This window comes from Suricata suricatta, chromosome 10 (assembly GCF_006229205.1).
Source record: "Suricata suricatta isolate VVHF042 chromosome 10, meerkat_22Aug2017_6uvM2_HiC, whole genome shotgun sequence".
In the NCBI taxonomy this organism is placed as follows: domain Eukaryota; kingdom Metazoa; phylum Chordata; class Mammalia; order Carnivora; family Herpestidae; genus Suricata; species Suricata suricatta.
In genome coordinates this window covers 89,490,038-89,496,761 of record NC_043709.1, presented here as the reverse complement: position 1 = coordinate 89,496,761, position 6,724 = coordinate 89,490,038, and positions in this window count along the sequence as shown.

The following is a 6,724-nucleotide window of genomic DNA, read 5'->3' as shown; positions in this document are numbered from 1 at the left end:
ATTCATATACAGTATAATTTGTGATTCATCAATTAAAAAAAAGCTTCTTTTTCCCTTGGCTTCAGGAAGTTTCTTTTTTACCGTGGACTCCTTCTCAGGAGAAGAAGACTGCAGATTGAATCCTACATTGTTTAAAAAATAATTTAACACTGCCCCCACAGATCTTGGTAGCATTTCTGAAGATGTAGTGGCCAGCTTTTAATTTTCTTAAAAAAAGTACTTATAAAAATAAGAATTTTAGGTATTAAACTTTTTATTTTTAATATTTTTAAAGTTTATTTATTCTTGATAGAGAGAGGTGCAGAGAGAGAGAGGCACAGAGAGAGGGCGACACAGAATCCGTAGCAGGCTCCAGGCTGTCAGCACAGAGCCCTATGCATGGCTTGAACTCGCCAACTGTGAGCTCATAATCTAAGTTGAAGTTAGATGCTTAACCGATTGAGCCACCCAGGCACCCTTAGACTTTTTAGTGTTTAAAGTGCAGCCGGTCGATTATTATGTCTTATAACTTTTAAAATGTGATTTGTGTCTTGAACACTTTTAAAGGTTAGGGTAGCTTGTGTATTTAAAATAACAATAAAACAAGTTGTTAAGCAAAAGTTGCAAGTAATATGGACTGCTGAAGTTCAGATGGAGGTGGGGGGTGGGGAAGCGGGGAAGATTTCCTCCTTAAGGGTAGATTTGGACATATCAGCGACTACAAGGGTGGCGGAAGCCCGCCTGTGCTCACCGATCCGAGCCCTGGAGAGTGGCTTTGTAACTTGAATGGGCCTTTAAGACATACATGAAAGACGTGGGACAAATGCATTTCTTATGATTCCAAAAATAGTGTGAAGGCCCAATAAGAGAAAGGAAAGGGGGGGCGGGTGTTTTTATTTCCAAAGCTCTTATGACTGGAGCGTAAGAATCTTGGGGCACACATGCTAACTCTATCCCCTCTTTCTTACTGTGATCTTGGGCAAATGACTTCACATCTTTACTTTTCAGTGTTCCCCTCTTAAAGTGTGTTGAATGACTGCAGCTTGTATGTGGACGATCTCTAGGGCCACTTCATTAAATCACATACTCCACACCAATTTTTAAAGATAATGCCTGGAATCAATGAAGGTATCAAGAAATTTTAGCTGCTGTTACCATTATTATTAATATACAATTCTTTACTTAGCAGGCAATAGTTACTGTTCAAAACCATCTTAAGCACATAGGAATTTCTGCAATATATTTTGCAACCTTAAGGGATAAAATATCTTGAATTTTCTTATCTGTTATTATACAACTTTAAAGCAGAGCAATCTTCTTAAAGTGCTAATTATTATAAAACTTTTAAGAAGAGCAATCTTCTTAAATGGCTTTATTATTGTTGTTATTATTGGTGTTGTTTTGAAGATCCATTTGATGAAGATAATTTCAGAGTTCCTGGTCTTTTATATTTTGGTTGGAATTAACTATTTGTATCTAAAGGACACAATGTAGTTTAGTAATGCAACCGAAAGCTTTCAGTTACATTAAAAAACAAACAAAACCAAACAAAAAGACTTTATTTAGGCAGTGGTTACACCCCCTTGAAAATCACTGTGCATTAGGTTTCCTAACATATTTATATCATAAAAATACTGTGGATTTTATTCTCAAAATACACTTTATATTTACAATTATGAGTTTAATCATAGTCACAGCATAATTCCTGAGCAATAATAGTCTGTCTGCCTTGAGATTCTCACGGTAGAGATAAGAGAAGTGCCAGGACCCACCTTTAATAAAGGAGCAGTTTTGCACAGAAAAAAAAAGTCAATAAAATGAAAAGAAAACCCACTGAATGGGGAGAACACATTTGCAAACCATATATCTGATAAAGTATTAATATGCAATAGCAAAAAATCTGATTAAAAATGCTCCAAAGACCTATATAGACATTTTCCAAAGACGACATGCAAATGACCATACAGGTACATAAAAAGGTGGTCCATATCACTGATCATCAGGGAAATGCAAATCAAAACCACCATGAGATATCACCTCCCACCTGTGAGAATAGCTATTATCAAAAAGACAGAGATAAGTGTTGGCAACAACGTGGAGGAAAGGAATCTCTGTGCACTGTTGGTGGGAATGTAAATTGGTGCAGCCACTCTGGAAAACAGTCTGAAGGCCCCTCAAAAGGTTAAAAACAGAACTACCATATGCTCTAGCAATTCCATTTCTGGCTAATTATCTGAAAGAAATGAAAACAAGATCTGGAAGAGATACCTGCACCCCCATGTTCATGGAAACCTTATTCACCATAGCCAAGATATGGAAACGACCTAAGTGTCTATCAATGAATAAATGAAGAAGATGTGGCACATGTATACAGTAGAATTTTATTTAGCCATAAAAAAAAGAAGAAAATTCTGCCATTTGCAGCAACATGGATGGACTTTAAGGGCATTGTGTTAAGTGAAACAAGTCAGACAGAGAAAGACAAATACTGCATCATCTCCTGCTTATATGTAAACAAAACAAGACAAAATAAAACAAAATAACTCTCCACAAATCATGGAAACAAAGGATGAGTATTAGTGGTAACCGGAGGCAGGGATAATGGATGAAGGTGGTCAAAAGGTGTAAACTTCCGGTTGTAAAATACCAGCGTCTGGGGACTTCAGCACGGTAACTGCGGTTAACAATACTGCATCGCATACTAGACAGTTGCTAAGAGAGTAAATCTTAAATGTTCTCATCACAAGAAAAGACATGATAATTATGTGAGGTGATAATTTTAATGTGGTAATTATTTTGCAATATATAAACATACCAAATCAACACATTGTGCATCTTAAACTTACACACCATTATGTGTCAACTGTGTCTCAATAAAGCTGACAAAAATAAAGGAGCAGCTTGATCAAGGTCAGGCTGAAATACATCAGTACATGGGATCCTTTGTTTATTCTTTGTTTCCTGTATGTGATACTTGATTAAGACTGAATACAAAGGTATTTTTTCAACTTATATTCTATGATACTTCCTAGAATTAATTCTTCCTTTTTATTGTATTTCCTTTTGCTGATTTTATTTCAACAACACAACAAAAATATATTTCCAAGAAGGATTTCACTTATGGTTACGTTTTTGGACCTTTCAGAATTGATTAAAGCTCCCCAACTTGTTTTCTCAGAGAAAACAATATCTTTAAAGCCTGTAGTGGAATGTTCTCTGTACTAGGTTTCCTTCTTTACCATATAAGCTTATATTAAATCAGTGATTTCTGACACAGATATCTCTTGAGCATGATAGTCATTAAATCTTTCTGGAGTGGCTTCATCCATACATTGTGTCTTCTTAAATTAATATAAAATAGGAGGTTTGGTTGATTTAATAACAGTTTAAAAAATCCACATCTATCTTATCATAAAAGATCTCCATGGAGGTTAGAATTATTTAAAAGACCTTAAATTTAATAGAAAAACAAATGCATAGAACTACAACAATGACCACAAAACTCAAGCTCTGTCTTCTGGATTTCTAGGATCACATTTTTTTCCCTTAAGTGACTTCTGTAGGCCTTTAGAAGGTGACCAGTATCCAGGCATGTCTTTACTATGCTTTTGTGCTGTGTGAAAAGATTTAATTATATGTGAATATTTTACCTTTACTAAAATATTTGTCTCTATGGAAGACTGGTCTTCAGGAGTACACGCAGGTGCACACACACACACACACACACACACAGCAGAGTTGTAAAAACCCATAAACCTGAGTCCCCAATGGACCTTCATGTGCAGACTTCTAGGATAAAAGTACCTCCTAGCTAAACTCACTGATGATATTTGAGTATTAGAGACCATCCAACTAGAGTTATTAGTAAGTGTCTAGATGAAATATAGGAGTATTGATGGAATCTACATGCCTATTTTGAGGCTGCCTGATTGTCTTTCAGTACTGACATCCCATAAGGTCCCATTCTTACCCTTACCTTCTGGTTTTATGTCTCTCTAATTCTTTCTTTCTTTAAAAAAATATTGACAAATAAAATGAATAATAAGACAGACATATGCCTACTTTCCAATGTGATTAAATGTTACTTTTTTTTTTTTCATATTTGGTTCCTTTTGAACTTCCTACATTTCTCTCTCAATAGTGTAGTTTGTGATTCCAGTGGAGTGGCCATATTCACTGAAAATGGCCTGACATGTGACACGGCAGACAGCATACTATCGTTGTTATTAGAAAGATTCATGAAAATGGACTGCATCAGATTAAGGAACATGTTTATATTTTCAAGTTAGGCATTTTTGGGGCACAGATACATGATCCTTTTCCATTTATGACCTTTTCCTCAGATAACTGGTCTCAGAAAATTAGCTCTTAAGCACAGTATAAGGAATGGTCAGCTTAGGAAATATGCATTTGTTTAAATTAGCTTGAGAAAGTACGTGATGAACATATGCAGGTTTATGGAGTCAAGTGAGCATGCTGGAACTTGACACGGTAAATTCTTTCTACAGCTATAACGATCGAGAAGGAATGCCTATGCTGGATTCTCCAAATCCCCCATCTCAAAGCTAACAACAGTGTGCCCTTTTCAGAAAAAAAGCACAAATGAGAAGTATAGGCTAGCGATAAAGCTTTATAAACTTCAGAGAGAAACATAAAACACCATGCCTGGAAACTTCCTTTTAGCACCGACTGAGCTAAGCTGAAGGGGTGAGGTCAGTATTGGATTTGAAATTTGAGTCAGGATGCATTTTCCTTTATTGGCGAGAAAGTGTCCTGGACATTTTCATCTGAAAAATAAAATTTAATAATTACTTTACAACTTTGGAAATCCAGTCAAAAATTATATGCTTTCAGAAATCCAGTCAAAGATTATATTCTTTAAAGCCTTCATCTGAAAGAGAACAATTTTCATCTCCAGATATTGTTGTTAAGACAACATGAAATTATAAAGGTACTTTTTAAATAAAGCTACCTTGTTAATAATTAAAAAAAATTAATGTTTATTTTTTGAGAGACTGAATGTGAGTGGGGGAGGGGCAGAGAAAGAGAGGGAGACCCAGAATCTGAAGCAGGTACCAGGCTCTGAGCTGTGAGCACAGAACCCCACACAGGGCTTGAACTGTGAGATCATGACCTGAGCTGAAGCTTAACCTTAACTGACTGAGACACGCAGGCATCCCCCCTTGTTAATTGTTCTATAAAGATATTATTAGTTGAAATACAGATAAGTCATATATTGCACTAAAAATGTACTCTCAACTTATTTCATCATAGTGTTTGATTTGGGGAAGCCATCTTAATGCAGTTGCTCTGTCTGCTTAGTCAAGCACAAGAAAGGAAGGAGGAAGGAAAGAAGGAAGTGAGGGCAGGAGGGAGGGAGAAAATAAAACAAAGAAACAAAGGGGAGGGAAAGGAACAGAAAAGCTCTCCTAATTTCAAGTATCTTACTTGAACATTATACTCTCTAACATCAAAATATAGGAAAAGTTCAAGAGTTACAAGATAAAGCTTACTAGGAAATTAAGTTTGTCCCAGAGCTGATTCCTTTTCCATTAGGTATCTTCTGAAAGGTCAAGATCTATTGAAACACTGAGTATAATTAGCTCTATTTGCAACTTTTCTCAATAAGGTCCACAGTGTAAGAGATGCCAGCATTAACACCAGCAAGAGCAACCACACATGCAACTGTCCAGACTGCAAACATATGAGGGCAAAGTACAGCAAATACTTTAGAAGTAAAGATACAACACACACACACACACACACACACACACACACACACACACGAGTGAAGATAGTGAATAATTTTAGTTATACTCTTTTTATATGCTCAATAATATTATTACTTTAATGTATACTCTGTCCTTTTAAAAAAGTAAAAATTAATCATTTAGGTGAAAATGTTTAACTTTAGTACAAGTAATAATTACGCTTATAAGAAATTATGAATACCATAAGTTAAAGCTTATTCCAAGGCACATTTAAATCTGTAGAACAAATAAAATTCTCCCTTAATTTTAAAGAAAATTTCAAGACACAGAAGTTTAAAACATAAATATAAATGATAATGCATATTTTCATTTCATCAGAGTATAACAAAGTGTTTTTGGCTATCTATATGTATAAATTAGTATGTGATGACTCATATTCTAAAAGGTCTTTCACACTGAAAAAGATTTATCTTCATGTGTGAGACACTGTCTTAGGTGCTAATGATATAAAAAAAGTCTCTGAACTCAATGTACTGAAGGATAACTCTTGTATTAAAGAAATTACAACTTGGTTAGGCAAATACTGCAATGGAGGTGTGAATAGAGCCTAAGAGAAGTCATGGTAGGTACCCCTAAGCCAGACTCATTGATGGCGGAGCTGAGTTGACAGATGAGCAGGAATTGGCTGGGAAAATATGGCTGTGCTTGTGTAAACAGGAAAAAGAGCACTTTCCAAGCAGAGAAAACAGGAAGTGCAATCTTCATTTGTTTCACGTGTCCCTTTCTGACTCATATAGACTTACCCAACTCTCTAGATTTGTTCTCTTTGAATACAAGCTTCATTTCTGATCCTCAACACCTGGAATAGGGCTTAGCTTTTAATAAATAATGAGGAGGCAACCTGGTATAGTGGAAAAAACATTGAATTGGGGGTCAAATCTGAATTTAAATTCCATATTTGGCACTTACTAGTATGACATAGAATGAGTTATATAATCTTTTCAGACTCAGTTACCTAATTTGTAAGATGTATA